General features: G+C 33.9%; 1 pseudogene; it reads left to right on the top strand.

Moving 5' to 3' along the window:
• The first annotated feature begins 1304 nt into the window (after positions 1-1304).
• LOC141492177 (sigma intracellular receptor 2 pseudogene) overlaps positions 1305-17577 on the top strand; it is a 130340-nt pseudogene continuing 114067 nt past the window's right edge.

Raw genomic sequence — 17577 nt, 5'->3', positions numbered from 1 at the left:
TTACTCCCCAGAATATCATATTTCAGGCCCTTCAATCCCTTAATGTTGATTCAGCCAGGCCCTGTGACTCCTTGGTATTTGAATTGTTTCTTTCTGTCTGCTTGCAGGATTTTCTCCTTGTTCTTGCAGGATTTTCTCCTTGTTCTGGCCACAGTAATCCTTGGTGTTTTTATTTTGGGATCCCTTTCAGGAGGGATCTTTGTATTCTTTCAATGACTATTTTGCCCTCTGGTTACAGAATATTAAGGCAGTTCTCCTTCACTATATCCTGAAGGATGAATCCAGCTGTTTTTTTTCTCATCAAGGTGTTCATGAAGTCCTATGATTCTTAAATTGTCCCTTCTGGATTTATTTTCCAGTTCGATTGATTTGCTGATGAGGTATTTTACATTTTATTCTATTTTTTGTTTTTTTAAAATTTTCTTTAATAAGTTCTTGTTGCCTCATGAAGTCATTAATTTCCATAGATTCCAATCTGTGGAAGAGTTTTCTTTATTTACTTTTTGCATCTCTTTTTCCAATTGGCCAATTCTATTTTTGAAAGATTTTTTTCCATTTGCTTAATTTTGTTTATGAGAGAATTATTTTCTTTTTGTACTTGTCAAATTATATTTTAAAAGAATTTTTTCTTGCTGTAAGATGTTAATTTTTTTCTTGCATTTTCCCCCAGTTTTTCAATTTGATTTTTAAACTCCTTTCTGATCTCTTCTATGAAGTCTTTCTGGTCTGAGACCAATTCATATTCTCCTATGAGGCTCTAGTATTCTGAGTACTACTCTGAGTACTCCTTTTTTTCAAGGTAACATTCAATGGACTTCCTTTATACTAGCCTTTCCTCATTTTGCTTCCTTTCCCTTGGGACTTAGGTCACCTCCCTCAAGGGAGGGACTGCTTCACAGATCTTTGGTGTTGAAATCCCTAGAGGCCATGCCCACTTAAGGGGGTTGCTTCTTGGGTTGGCCTGTAGTGAATGCTTGATGCTAACTCTGGCTTGTTTGTGACAATGACTAGGCCAGGGCAGGAAATAGGATCTGGACTGTGCTCAGACAATGTTGTCTAGGTCCTGGATCTAGATTGTTAATCTACTTAATCCAATAAGAGTGGGGAGGTGGGGCAAAGATTTGCTACCCACAACTGAGCTATGGGGCAAGGTGCAATCATCAGGGGGAGGCTATTTGTTCTGGAGAAATTCTTGTTCTCACACAGGAATTGGGAGTTGGCGACTCAACTAGAAACATGGGAACTCCACTGAAAACAAGTGGGCCTATAGCCCAGGTCTTCCATTAGTCTAGCTGATGGGATAGATGCTTGTTGCCTCCCTGGAGCTCTTCCACCCACCATACATACAACAAACTGCTGTTGTTCTTAGGTAAGTCCCTAGGCCTTACTTTGCTGACGCTGTGCTAGCTCTCTGTCCCTGATTCCCCTGCAGTTCCCTGTAACAGACCTTATTGTAGTTGTTCTTCTCTTCAGTTCTTTCCTGAGTTCTGTGGTTCCAAAATCTGTTAAGAGGCTTGGTTCATGTTAGTTTTAAGGGAAAGCCAGGAGAGCTTAAAACAGTGCCTGACTTTTTTCTGCCATCTTGGTTAGAAGTGCCATTACTGTCTTTCTTAACCAGTACCAAGTATTTTGGATGACTGCTACTTTTATAGTATAGTTTCAGATCTGATATAGGTAACCCACCTTTCTTTAATTTTTTTTCACTGTACCACCTAGCTGCCCCCTTCCCTTCATATTCTTGACCTTTTGTTGCTCCTTATGAATTTTGTTGCTATTATTTCTAGCTTGGTAAAATAGTTATTTTACAGTTTAATTGGTTTGACCCTGAATAAATAATTTAATTTGGGTAGAATTGCTATTTTTATTACATCAACTTGATCTAACCATGAGTAATTTATGTTTTTACAGTTGTTTAGATCTGACTTGGTGTGAAAAGTATTTTATAATTATGTGCATACAGTTTGTGAGTTTGTCTTGGAAGATAGATTCTGAAGTATTTTATGTAGGTTACAATTACTTTAACTGGAATTTTTCTTTCAATATTTTGCCTTTGGGCTTTGCTTTTCATACATGGAATTGCTGATGATTTATGTGGATTTATTTTATATCCTGCTACTTTGCTGAAGTTTTTAACTGTTTCAAGTAGTTTTTTTTAGATGATTTTTCTAGGGTTTCCTATATATCTTTCTTGTTTATTTAAATCAGATCAAAGAGTTATCTTTTTTCCCATAAAACCTACTCTTCTTGTTCTTTATTAGATCAGTAGTTTTGTTGCTTTCAATTTTATTAATCTCTCTTGTAATTTTCAGAATTTCAATTTTTGTATTTAATTGGGGATCTTTAATTTGTTCTTTTTTCTCACTTTTTTAGTTGGATACTCAATTCATTCATCTCCTCTTTTTCTATTTTGTTCATATAAGAATATATATATATATATATATGTACACATATGTATATAATATTTCCCCTAAAAACTTCTTTGACTGCATCTCATAAATTTTTGTATGATGTCTCATTGTTATCAATTTCTTTGATAAAATTGATTACTTCTGTGACTTGTTTGATCCACTAAAATGACTATTTAGCTACCAATTAAATTTTGGTTTATCTATCCATGAACCCTTATTACATGTCATTTTTTATTGCATCTTGTTCTGAAAAGCATGCATTTTTATTTCTGCCTGTCTGCATTTGATTGTAAGACTTTTTTATGCCTTAGTAAATGGTCAATTTTCATATAGGTGCTATGTTCTGCAGAGGTAAAGTTATATTCTTTTCTATCTCCTTTCAATTTTCTCTAGAGTTCTATCATATCTAAGTTTTCTAAGATTTTTATTCATCTTCTTAACTTCCTTCTTATTTTGTGGTTAGTGTTATTTAATTCTGAGAGAGATAGGTTCAGGTTTGCTGTCTATGGCTTGTAATCCATTCAGCTTCTCTTCCAAGAATTTGGATGTTATTCCACTTGTTGCATATATGTTTAATAATGGTATAACTTCCTTGCCTTTTGTAACTTTTGAGAAAATGTAGTTTACTTATCCTTTTTTGGTTTGTTTTTTGCTTTTTGTTTTTAGGTTTTGTTTTTTTAGGTTAAGTAGGTTAAGTAGCTTCCCCATGGCCACACAGCTAGGTAATTATTAAGTGTCTGAGGCAGATCTGAACTCAGGTACTCCTGGCTCCAGGGTCAGTGCTCTATCCACTGTGCAACCTAGCCACCTCCATCCTTATCCTTTTTAATGAAATTTATCTTCCTTTTCCTTTTGTCAGTATCATTACCCCAGAATTATTTGCTTCTGCTGAAGTAAAGTATGTTTTACTCCAGCCTTTTGCCTTTAACCCGTGTGTATCTCTCTATTTCAAATGTATTTTGTAAACAATATATTGTAGGATTCTGGTTTTTAACTTATTTTCCTATCCACTTCTGTTTTATGTGAGTCTTCATCCCATTTTAAGATGACTATTTCTGTATTCCCCTCCATGCTTTCTTTCCCTCCTTGATACTTTCCCCTTTGCTCTTATTCCTCATCACCAGTGTTTTGCTTACTTTCCCCTTTAACTTCTCTTTTAAATTTTATCCTTGACATTACTTTCAGGGGGCGGGGGCGGGGCCGAGGTGTCCCTGCGGTGTCTTCCCATCGCCCATGCACTCGTGGCCCCTTCAGTCCCTGGCCAGCCAGATTGTTACGCTGCTCCTCTGGTAACTCAGCCGGAGTCCGAGGAACGGTGGGCACGCAGGTGGAGGGGGGGGATTGCTGGAGCACCTGCTGGCCCTCTACTTTGTGATGCGCATCCCCGTCACACTGCGCTTCGACATCCAGCTGCTGCTGCCGGCTAACTCGTCCCCGACCGAGTTGTCAGACATGCTGAAGTGGTATATCCAAGCATTTAAAGATTCCCCTGGTGCTGAACCCTCCAGTTTGGTAAAAGTTGTTTCTTTTATGTGAGGTTGTGATTCAGCTGCCTTCTTCAAAGGAAAATGCAAGTGGATCCTCATCCCTGCGATTATCTGGTTAGTTCCAATTATCTAGGTAATTCCAATTAGTGCCCACATCCTGTTTGAGAATTTTGCCCAAGGGCCTAAAACATTCCAAGATCACTTCCGACTTATATCCATCTATGCTCCTTAACTTCTTCATTCCCCTTTACTTCTGTTTTTTTTTTTTTTGTTTTTTTTGCTTTTTAGGTTTTTGCGAGGCAATGGGGTTAAGTGGCTTGCCCAAGGCCACACAGCTAGGTAATTATTAAGTGTCTGAGGCCTGATTTGAATTCAGGTACTACTGACCCCAGGGCCAGGGCAGATGCTACCCAAACCCCCTATACTCCTGTTTTTTAATGCTTCATTGTCTTCACTATAGCACTGAAGAGAAAAGAAAGAAGAAAACAAAATGAAGAACCATTGACAAGGTTGGTGAGAAACCCTGGTCCTTGTTTGGGCTCAGTCTCTCCAGGCCCCACCTAGTCAGATAGCAGGTGAGATAGCCCATTCCAAGTTTGATCTGACAAGGGGAAGCTGAGGGAAACAGTGGGTAATACCTAGGGGGTATGCCTTAAATGTCTTTTCTGGGTTCCTAGAAGGGTCACACCACATTAAGAGTTAATAATCTTTTTGCTTCAGGTTTTATTTCTAAACTACTTTAAACACCTCTTTAATGATTATCTTTTTTTTTAAAATTATGGTCAGATTGCCCTTTCCTTTCAGAATATATTATTCCATATTATTTCAAAGAACAAGAGTGTCTTTGAACTATTTAATCAGCCAGATTCTATAGGTTAACTTAACCTATAATCTGAAGGACCAACTACTTGGTTGTCTTCTCTCACTGGGCCTGGGAAAGAAATGGTTCATGGGCAACTTTCCAATTCTCTGTGAAGATTGTTTTCCCCAGCCCAAATCAGACCAAATTAATGTAAAAACAGCCAATCTCATAGACCCTGGGACCTAATAAACTCGAGTACTCCCCCCAGAAAAGCACATTAGTTTCATTAGTTCCTATATGGCCAATTCTAATTTCAAGAGATTTATTTTCTTCAATTAACTTTATGTTTCATTTTTTAATTGATTAATTTTACTTTTCAATGAGTTGTTTTCCTGTTCTAATTTGTTAATTTAACTTTTTTGATGAGTTTCATTTACTTTCCAATTGGTTGATTTTACTTTTAGATGAGTTTCATTCCTTTCCTAGTTGGTAAATTTTTTTTTTTTTTTAATGAGCTGGTTATTTTTTCTAGTTGTTATTTTTACTTTTAAAAACATTGGTTTCTTTGGCTAATTTTTCATAATTTTCCTACTTGACTCTCATTTTTTCCTTTCCATTTTTCTTCTTTGGTTTTTAAAATCTTTTTTTAAACTCTTCTATGAGTTTTTGGATTTGAGTCCAATTTGTGAATTCCTTTCAGACTTCCCATGTAGGTAATTTTTCACTTCTTCTGAGATGGTTGTTATCATCTTTATCTGAATAGTAGCTTTCTATTGCTAGTGCTTTTTTTTCCTTGTTCATTTTGATAGTTGAACTCTGAATCTGGGTTGTAAGAAGTATAGTCCTGAGATTTTTGTGCAGGGTCTGTGATTGGATCCCTGACCTATAGCATGCCAAGATTTGCCCATGTAGCCCAGTCATTGCCTATGCAGAAGTGTTTTTTTTTTCCTCCTTTATGTCCAGGCTCAGTTTATGCAGTGATTTGTTCCCAGTTCAGGTTTGTCTGTTGCTCCAGGGTTCCCAGGGCTCAGCCTTTGTCTGGAGATGGCATTCTCTGAGCTGGTATGTCATCTAACTTCCAGGACCAGCAATTCTGGGTCTAGCTTCTGGGTTTGGGCTACTGTCTAGTTGCTGGGATCTGGGCTTCTCTATGACTAGGAAACTCAACCTGGTTTTCTCTCTCTCTCCTGCACATCTATGCTTTACTTCCCCTTTTCCCCTGAAGACACAGACCTTCTCTAAATATCCTTCAAGATGTCTACCATAGAAAACTTGTTTTGATTTTTTTTTGAAAAGTTCTGAGAGTATCCTAGCTTCATGTCACCATCTTGGCTCCATCCCAGAAGTCTAATTTCACCCTTTTCATATTTTCTCCCTACTTTTTGCCCACTTTCTTGTGGACTGTTCTCTTAATGAGGTCATGATATTCTACTCATTATTAGTCTTTTTTTTTTGGTCTAGGGTGCACATCATGTTTTTCCATATCCTTCTGGTTTTTTTCTCACTCCATCCCAACTCCTTCATGTTTATTTTAGTAAAACAAGCAAACAAAAAGCAATAAAAAAGTCACCTGATTCATCTGTAGACAGGTTCTGTTCATAATGTCCCAGGTCTTCCTCTTCACTATGACCTCTACCGAACTTCCAACTTTATCTATCTCTGCTTATTCAAATTTAGAAGGATGTCTGTAGTTACTGTGTTGCAGTTATTTTCCTTGGCTGCTATTCACTACCATGTATTTTTGCTGTCTAGGGTTTGTAAGAGTTAATAATCTTTTTTTGCTTCAGATTTACTTTCTAAACTACTTTAAACACTACTTTAATGATTATCATTTTTTTTTATTATGGTCAGATTTTCAGGTTAAATCACACTGAGTTGCCTTTGCTTTTCAGAATATATTATTCCATTCTCTTCCACATTTTCTGGTAATTACAAAATAATCTTGTGTTATTTGAATGTCATTTTTATTTATTTGAATATCTTTCTCCTGGTTGCTTGCCAAACTTTTCTAGATTGAATTGCACCAATATGTGTTTTGGGATTTGTAACCTTGTATTTTTAAATTTTTGAAAACTTTTAATTTTTTCTGGACAACAAAAGGTTAAATACAACTAATAGCTGTTGATTGAGTTGTAGAAGGTAAAGTTATTCAGAACATTTCAATTAAATTCTTTGTCCTCTCCTTTGTTTCTCTCTGACTTATCTTCTACCTTTGTCCAAAACATCAATTTCAACAAATACCATCAATAGGCAAAAGTAAGCAGCATGAAAGGAGCACTCAAATCACTTTTTAAAGGAAAGATTTTTTTTCCCCCTCTTTTGTGGGAAGGAGCATAAAAGAAACTTTGTGGAGAGTTCTGGCATCTTGAAACACAATGCCCTTTGCCATTGAGTTGAAAAAGACTATGGGCCATAGTAAGGTGGACAGTTTAGTGACATTGTGAAGTGAGCCTAAGGTTGCTGCCATAGATTCCAACAAAAATACTAGAGCCACAAAATATAAAGATTTAAAAATGCCCCCTTTAATTATTTTTCACTTTTTAATGACTTAAAATTCAAATTTGTCTCCTTTCTAAAATCTCTATATTTCCCTATCTCTTTGACCTAAAAACACAGATAATTCTTTAAAAAAAAATCTTCTGTTGTTAGTAGTGAAGAATTGCCGAATGAAAGGAGGTATATTGAGGCACATAAATTCCAATCATTCATTGTCAAGTTCATTAGGTACAGAATGGGGGATGCAGTTTAGATGTATGTGTATATGTATGTGAACATATATCACAAAGGATAATGGAAAGGAATGTATGGGTATGAGTAGATATGCAGTTCATTGCAAATAAATAATTACATGAGAGAAATTTCGCAAGGGCATTGTCAGAAAAATATGACTGAAATAAGATGGTTTTAGTAAGTATCTAAATAAAAGGAAAACTACCAATCTGTTCTCTACAGATATCCATGCATTTTGAAGAGGTTGCTTGGAAGTTTCTCAACATGTTGGCAGACTACTTGTGGTGAATTTATTGGAGAATATTGACAGGAGCTGCACAGCCTAGGGTAGGCAAAGGTAGATTGAGATTTGTATCACAGGAGAAATACACTTATCAGTATTATCACTGATCCACTGGGAATATGGTAGCATTATAATAATAATAATAATAATAATAATAATAATAATAATTCTTAATTTTAAAAATGTTATCTTATTATGTAATTCTTCTATATCTCACATACTTTATGTTTTTCCTTAAGGATATGATTTCTCTCTCATAACATTCAACTTAGATTAATGCATACCATGGAAACAATGTAAAGACTAACAAACTGCCTTCTGTGGGAGTGGGGGTCGGGGGGAAGGGGAGCAAGACTAGGGAAAAATTGTAAAATTCAAAATAAATAAAATCTTTTAAAAATAATAACTCAAAGTTTGTCAGTTATTAATGGTATGCTTTAATGTAGTTGCCAAAAGCATTTGGTTCAATATTAGTATAGTGGGAGTGAATTGCATGCTATTTTTTCTATTGTTATGTTCATGGCATTTTTAAAAGCATACAGATTGTTTATTTCAATTAAATTCAAATAAAGTGATAAAATAGTATTGCTTTATTTCAGGCCATTTGAAAGATTTTCTAATCTCCAGGATTTAATTGAGTTAACAGGACAATTTAAATGGCTCAGTGGTAGAAGTTGGCAGTTTAGTTGTCAAGGATGATTTAAATAAATTTTGTGTTTATAACTTTCAGATTAATGAGTCAATTGGGTCTTGAAAATAGGATAAAAACAGGAAATATATATGTGAAAAAATATGATTGGTAGAAAAAGCAATGTGTGTATGTTTGTTTGAGAATAAGGTTTAAAAGAGATAGTAAAGAATAGTGAAGAATAGAAAGGGCAAGAAACAGAGGAAGGGGAAAGATTACCTATTGTTCCTTGCAACATTTGTGTTTGTTACAATACCTTATTGATGACACATATTCCATGGTAGAAGTCTGAAATTCCCAGGTTCCTATAACTTGACAGTATGCAATATAACCAGTGTTTTTTATATTTTTATTCATTGCATTAAATTATTTCCCAATTATAAATAAAAGATGTTTATCATTCATTTTGCCAGATTTAGAATTCCAAATTTTGTCCCCCACCCCTGATCCATCCTTACTCTTTGAGAAAGGAAATAACATATTGGTTTTAAATATGAAGTCACACAATGCATATTTCCATTTTAGCCATGTTGCATTATAAAATATAGACATAGAAAACAAAAAGATTTAAAAATATATTTCAATATGCACACAGACTTCATCAGTTCTCTCTGGAAATGACTAGCATTTTTTTCCATGAGTCATTTGTCTTGGTTCATTGCATTGATCAGAATAGCTATCTTTCTCAACTTTTATGTGTTAATGTTATATTACTGTTATTGTATGCAACATTTTCCTGATTCTGATCATTTCATTTTGCATCAGTTCAAAAGCATATTTCCAGATTTTCTGAAACCATCCTACTCATCATTTCTTGTATTCTATCACATATATTTTCCATTACAATCATATACTGCAACTTGTTCAGTCATTCTGTAATTGATGAGCATCCCCTCAATTTTGAATTTTTTGCCCCAACAAAAATAATTTCTATAAATAATTTGGGACAATTAGGTCATTTCCCTTTTCTTTTATTTCTTTGGTTAGTATTTTTGAGTTAAAGAGTTTGCCAACTTATATAGTTATTTGTGTTTATTTTCAAATTGTTCTCCAAAACGGTTGTACCAATTCATATCTCTGCCATCAATGAATGTGTTCCAATTTTTCCACATACCTTCCAGCAACTATCACTTCCCTTTTCTATCATTTTAGTCAATCTTATGGGTGTTAAGTGGTATCTCAGAGTTGTTTTTTATTTGAATTTTTATAATCAATAGTGATTTAGAGGAACTTTTCTTGTGATTAGAGATAGTGTGACTTTTTCTTTTGAAAATTCCCTGTACATATCCTTAGATTATTACTGTGGGGAATAACTCCTATTTTTTAAAAAATTCACTCAGATATCATATGAGAAATGAGGCATTTATCAGAGAACTTTGTTGTGAAATCCAAATACAGCTCTAGTTTACTGCTTCCTTCTAATCTGGGCTGCATTAGTTTTGTTTGTGCATCTAAAAATATTTCATGTAATCAAAATTGCCCATTTTATTTTTTCATGATTCTCTCTTTCTCTTGTTTGGTCATAGGATCTCCCACTGTCTATACATATAGCAGGTACCTTCTCTATGTTCTTCTAATTTACTTGTGTTATCATCCTTTTTGTTGAAATAATTTATTTATTTTGACCTATCTTGTTTTTGGTGTGACATATTGTTTCTGCCAAACAGCTTTCTAGTTTTCTGAGCAGTTTTTGTTAAATGCTGAATACTTGTCCCAAATGCTTGAATTTTTGTATTTATCATATAGTGAATTACTATATTCATTTGCTGCTGTGCATTATTTACCTAAATTATTCCACTGATTCATCAGTCTATTTCTTAGAATCAGATTGTTTTGATGATTACTTATTTTTAATATATTTTGAAATCTTCTACTGCTGGACTAACGTGCTTCACATTAAAAAAATGATTTCCTTGGTATTCTTGACTTTTTTTCTCAATGAATATTATGATTTTTTTCTAGCTCTATAAAATAAATCTTTGGTAGTTCAATTGGTATGGATCTGAATAAGTAAATTATGTAGAATTCCTTTTTTTGTTGTATTGACTCATTCTACCCATAAATAATTATTATTTCCCCTGTTTAGAATAATTGTTATTTGTATGAAACATATTTTGTAATTGTGTTCATATAAACCCATGTATTTTATACTGTCTGTAGCTATTTTAAAGAATTTTTTCTTTTTAATTCTTCTTGCTGTTTTGTTGGAAGTATGTGGAAATGTTCATGATTCATATGTATGTTTATATCCTACAACTTTGCCAAAGTTAATTTTTTCAAGTGGTTTTTTTAGTTAGTTCTTTAGGCTTCTCTAAGTAAACCATCATAGAGTAAGAGGCTTTCTTTTTCCTTATTGTTGATTTTTATTCCTCCAATTCCTTTTGCCTGTCATTGCCATAGCTAGTATTTCTCATACAGTATTTAATAATAGTTGTGATAATGGATACCCTTGCTTAATAATCTGGGAAGCATCTCTTTACCAAAAATACTCCACAATTGGACGGACTGGCTATATCTTTGGTATCACACATGAAGTCTTTCTACTTTGATAAATTCAATTAGAACTCCAACTATACACTGGCATACATTTGAGGACCCAGAGTTCTCTCCAAGCCTCCCTGACGACAGTGTGTGAAATAATAACATTAAATTAAATGCAGATTTAGTTGTGCAAATTTCTATGTTGTTCTTTTGCTCATTCTTATTCTTATTTTGAAACAAACTAATGAAAAAATCTTCAGTGAAGGAATTTTAGTTTTTACTCATTATTTTCATTTTTTTATCCTCAGCCCTAAATTTCATAAAACCATCTTAGGTACCCTATTTACCAAGTTAAATATTGGGACTTGTCAACCTGATCTTATTTCTCCAATTCTCAATAGCATCTGGGGAACTGTGCCTTTTTTCTGTTTTACATATTCCAATAGGGCAACTGCTGAATTTCTTACAGGATTTCTGATGCTTTTGCAGTCACGATATTCTCTTGGAGAATTTAAAGCAGTCTTTACCTTCATTTTCAAATTTCTTAAAGAGTAAATAACAGAGAAAACTAAAGACTCCATTTAAGTCTTGAATCTTTCAGATAAAATAAAAATAATATAAATCAGGTATTTATCCCTAACAATAAAGTAGTAAAAAAAAAAATATATATATATATATATATATATATATATAAAAGAATAGTATAATGTGTCCAAATCTATGCTAATTACATTGCAGTTTACACAAAAGAAAAATTTTCTAATTATATTAGTGATTAAAAAGTTGCTATGTCAAAAGGCTGATGACATTATTTCCTGGTCAAGGCTAATTGACTATTGCTTTTATCCAGTTTTACAAAGGTACTAAACAGCAATTTGTATGCTTTGCTTTAAATCAAGACCCTTTTCCAGATCTTTCCATTTGAAGTGGAAAAATCAGAGCCAGGTCATGCTGCCATAACTCCCCATAAAGCAACAAGCCTTGAGAGGGAGTTTACTTTCTGATATGGCTTCAGTTACATTCCACTTTAATTGCTAATATTTGTCATTTCACAGTTTATTGATTGGTAGGTTTTTGTTGCTTATTAAGTTATGAGTTGCCAAGTATTTGCCGATATACTCAGTTGTTGAAAGTTAAAAATGAAATTCCCTTAGGAAATTGCAGAAAATGTGACTCACAATTATAAAACTGTGTCTAAAAAAGTAGGTCTGTGTTTTCTAGGACTTTTTAAAAAAAACTAAATTCATTTTTTTTTATAGGTCTTTTTTATGCAGCGCACTGCAACTATAGATATATTCAGTAAACTCTTCAAATCTTTTTGAACATTTTAAATTCTTTTTCTTCATTTTTTCCCCTTTAGGCCTTTTTAGTTCTATCTTGTAAGTGTTTACTAAGGGCATACTTTGTATTCTCAGAACCTATTCTGCAGGATGCTAGGAAACATATTTCCTTTATCAAATCAGTTCTGATTACTCATGTCAAATTTACCTTTTTCATCTATTTCTTCAGCTATGTTGTCAAAATTCTCATGAACAAAATGAAGCATTTCTTGTAACATTAGATAAAAACCCATTTATGGATAGGGAGGTACTGGACTATGATTTCTTTGGTATCAGCAAGTACCAAGTAAGGTAAGTCCATCTCCCAACAGAGGTCAGCAATGTGTCTGCAGCTTATAGACTGGGCAATTCATGCAGCACTATGAAATAAACTTGCTGAGGGTCATATAGCTAGAAGGTGACAGAGGTAAAACTTGGAACTCTCTCTCTCTTTTCTAGGTTTTATGCCACACAAATAGCTCATCCTATATCCTGTCATAATTGGATCAAAGGATTTAGACACAGTTGTGACTCCAGAGATCATTTAGTCTAATACGCTTACATTTCAAAATAAGAAATTGAGGTCTAGTGAAGTAACTATACTAAGGCCATATAAAAATTTTCTAGTTTTACTGTCATTAATACCCCAGCTTTTGGAATCCAAATCTAGTGTTCTTTCCTCTATAACAAGCTTTCTTAGAGTGTAAGAAATATCCATGAAAAAAAGAGATAAGAAAAGAAAATCTAAAACCTCTTCTAAAGCTTTCCCTTAATGTGTCATCATGGTTTGACCTTTGGAAACCTTTAAGGTTGGACTATAAAAATGCAAACTGAAAACTATTTGTTATCTAAGCACTAACTATACCATTTCGTTTACTTATGTACCTTCCCCTAGGCCTCTCTGTAGAGGTCAATAGAATCAATGAATGAATCATTTCTACCTTACTTAGTATTACTCATACAATATTCTAGCCCTTGATGTCTTCATCCAGTTAGTCCCGTCTATTGAATCAATCAATCTGCCAATCAAAGGAATTAAAATAGGTCTGTGTGGGGAACTCTTTAATGAATTTGGAAGATAGAATAGATATTAGATAAAGTGAAATAGCACTGCACAAAAGTGTACTGGGATGGATGATGAGGCTCATCCTGCCTTATGAGTCTTGGTTAAAAGATCCAGCCTTCCCAAAATCAGGGTTGTGGGTTAATGGTTGAAACAACCCTAATCCCTTTAAAGGATCACTTGTTAGGGGGCTGGGCAGTGGAAGCTTTTATACATTTGATCATAAGGAGGTCTTATTAACTTGAAAACATCAGAAAATGTTGTATTTCCTATGAATACCTTGGCATTGTTCTCAGAATAGAATCACAGATAAGAATGTGAGGACAAAACAGACCCACTGAGTGAAAACAAGTTGAAAACTCTTCCAAGTGCCTAGCAGAAAGCTACATGATTCCTAAGAAATATAATGAAAATACACAAAAGATGAAAAGAAAAGAGCTGCTAAAAACCAGGAGCTATGAATTATATTTTTTGCCATATATGTTATCTAAGTATATGCCAAGTTTCCCCTAGATTTTTATTTGCTTGTGGAAGAGTGTTTCCCAGATCTAGGGAATGTTTTGTATCAGCTATTTTACTGTGCCATCTCAGTAAATGTCTGTTTCTATGGACTAATTAATTTTGGCTGCCTAATTGATATAAATTGATAATCTTCGTGAGAAGTATATTGAAGGGGACTCATGAGCTTGACTACTATGAAATTATTTCTCAATAACTTAGTAAGATCCCCTGAAATCATGAGAGGAAAAGTAGTAGATGCTGCCTTTTGGGACCCTACCTTGTATTGCAAAGAGTAAATGGGAGAGTGATTCTACAGCCCGAACTCATGGGAGCTTATTAGTTACATTATAATCCTTTCTAACCAATTCTTTTTCCTGGCTATTATTTTGCTTGCTTTAGCCCCTCAAGCACCATTATTTCTTCATTTAATAAAACTCTAAAGATTTTCCAACTCCATGAAACTTTTCTTTTGCTGCTTGGATAGGAGGCAGTGGAATTGTCCCTTTTCTTGAAGGTGTGACTTCATGGACTATTTTTGGACCGTAAGTAAGAAAAGAACTTGACAAAATACATAGTATATAGAAAAGAATTACATACTCTGAAAATATATTATTATATTTGATTCTACTTACAGAATTTTAGTTTTTTTGGTAGCAGGCACAGTTTTATTTATTCTTTTTTATCCCCAACTTGTGTAGTACAATGGCTGGCATATAGAATAGCATAGTATCTCTTTTTGTGCTAATGCACATTGGCATCTTCTCTGCACCTTCTAATTAAGTTATCTAAAATACAAAAATTAAATAGCATTTCTAAGATCAGCAACTAGAGTGTCTCAGAGTTCCAGATCTTCCCTCTCTAGCCATTACTCTAAACTTCTTCTCATTACTGCTCATTGATTAATTGAATATTATTTTATATAGTTGGTATATAAAATTATACCACCTTCTGAATTAACTTGTGATAGTTTATGATATTTATTTTGAAGTTATTTGGTTATGTTGTGGACTATTTTTTACTTTTTTTAAAAAAACAATAGAGATGTGAACCTTGGACAAGAAAGTAATATGCCATCAAGTTTACTCCCTTGGGAAAATCAAATTCAGCATCCACTATTTGAGTTTACTGTATCTTTCCCAGGAATACTGTATGGGGACAAGTATTAACAGCATGAGAACTACTTGTAGGGGATTGTAATTTTCTGTGAGCCATAAATGAGACAAGGACTGAAATCATCACAAGAGGGAAACCATCAATGATACTTGTGTTATAAGAGGTGCTTGGGAAGATGAGGGGAATTTTTTCCCAACAATTTTGGCTAAGGAAATGGGGATTCCAGCCAAAGGAGCAATTATAACTCATTGGGATAAAGGATTTTTCAAAATTGAGCAATATCATTGCAATGTTTGGAGAAGGCTTAAGAAAAAGATTAATTCATTTTCATTCATACAACACATACTTTTGAAGATTGGCTATGGATACTCCTTAACATCTGTATATCATTGGCAGGAATGCAGGTGATTCTGTGACCTTTTGCATAAAGTATAACTGAGGAGATAAAACAATTGGAAACTATTGAAACCATTGTATTAAAAAGTAGAAGGACATAGAGTTCATTCATATGTGAATCTGATGAAATCCACCTTTATTTTGTTTGTTTTTTTAGGTTTTTACAAGGCAAATGGGGTTAAGTGGCTTGCCCAAGGCCACACAGCTAGGTAATTATTAAGTGTCTGAGACTGAATTTGAACCCAGATACTCCTGACTCCAAGGCCGGTGCTTTATCCACTACACCACCTAGTTGCCCCACAAATCTACCTTTAAAGAAGAATAAAAGCTCTGTAGTTTCATAAAAGTGGATGTTCTCTCTGGTGAGAGATGATTTATACTTATCTTCTCATCCTATATATTTTGTGTCTATGTTTTCCATACTTTAGCCCCAGTAAAATTAACCAATGTGTTACTTGCTTGTGGGGAATAAAGAAAAGGAATGATCAAATATGATTCTGAAATTTTTGAGCCTATGTGACTAGGAGTATGGTAGTACTTTTGAAAAAAATAAGAAAATGGAAGAGGATTATCCAATTTTCAAGGAGAAATATATGTTGCATTTTGGGCATGTTAAGAATAAAACAACCAGACAACGGCTTGAAATGTTGGTCTAAATCTCAAGGAAGTTAAAGAAAGGACTATAGATTTTAAAATTAACTTCATAGAGTTTGAAATTGAAACCACAGCAGTAAATTAGATTGCCAAAAGCAGAGAAAGAACAGAACATTGAAAACATAGCCTTCATGGACAACTACAGTTTAGTAGCAGGCAGAGATGATGATGTTTGTCCTTAATTTTTAAAGAAGACTGTAATATCAGGGAGGTGATGCCATATAAAATAATTATTATTAGCAGTAATAATCACTATTACCATTTAAATAACTGTAAGATTTGAAAAATGCCTTGTAGGAATGAATTTCATCTTCACAACAACCTGTGAGTCAGGTGCTATTATTCTCACATCACAGATGAGGAAACTAGAACATTGAGAGGTTTAGTGACCTGTCTAGGATCACCAATCTAATAAGTGTTTGAGGCTAGATTTGAACTCAGATCTTCCTGATTCTTAGTTCCACTCTTTTGTCCTTTACTTATCATAGACATCATTGTAGCAAAAGATTAGAGAAGTAGTTTAGTTTCAAAAATTATGGAATAAAAGGAGGATGAGATAAAATCACAAACAATATTGTCTTTTTAAAAAGGTAAACAAAAAAGCAAATGAGAGAAGAGCCTGCAGAGAACATGGTGTGAAATCTATCTAGCTCATATGAATTATTTTATGAAAAGTTGCAAATGAAATAAGAAGGAAGAAAACCAACTAACATGAATAATGTACTGTCTTTTTGTGAGCTATTTGGTTGCAGTGGAGGTTAGAACTTTTGTAAATGGAAAAGTGATAAAAATCAATTTTTGAAGAAAACCAGTTTTTCAAATAAAATGCTGAAAGACTTTTAGAAGAGCTATATAAAAATGTCATTTATATGAATGTACTGAGGAGATTGTATTTGGGGGTGGGTGAGTGGGATGATCCCAGGTAGAAAGCATTTTGATCACTCATCTTATTTGCATGTTGACTGTTTTTAGATTTGTCAGATTATAACTCACATAGTGATAATTTAGAGGAAAGACAAGAGAATATGGCAAGATTAGTTAAGGGCTTTAGAAGTGACTGAGAGATAGATTTCATCAATTTTACTTCTTAAAGGAAAAATGAGTCATTGACCACTGAAAAGTTCTGATTTGTGGTATTAGGAGCCATAAAAAAGTCATCAGTAACTGAGGAATATCAAGTTATATTAATATTCATAGATGATCTAAAAACTGTTCATTTTAGTATCCTTTGTCCCTTTTAACTTCTTTCTGATACCATAACTGGAGAAGCACAGCTGTAATACACAGGCATGGGAGCACTCAATATTTTTTTTATTTCTTGAGTAACCAGGCTGTTATTGATATTTTTCTTCATACTTGATGGAAGCTCAGAATATATTACACAATTTGTTCCCAAGCCTGAACTCAAAGCACTCTCAGCTTGATAGAACCTGCCAGAGCTTGTACTTTTCTGACATAGGCTTCAAGAATTCATTCTCACTTCCATTCTATGATGAAGCATCAGAGAAGGATTTTGTGAAGAAGGAAAGTTGAATAATTAAAAAAGAGGAAGACTATAAGTTGAGATTGGCACATACTCTTTTGATTTTTGTTCTATTAACTTTCAACAAGTAGAAATAAGAATGATTTAAAATTACTAGACTGTGAAATCA

Source organism: Macrotis lagotis, chromosome 6, assembly GCF_037893015.1.
Source record: "Macrotis lagotis isolate mMagLag1 chromosome 6, bilby.v1.9.chrom.fasta, whole genome shotgun sequence".
Classification (NCBI taxonomy): Eukaryota; Metazoa; Chordata; class Mammalia; order Peramelemorphia; family Peramelidae; genus Macrotis; species Macrotis lagotis.
Note: the sequence above shows the minus strand (reverse complement) of the source record. Positions and strands in the feature narration are given on the sequence as shown.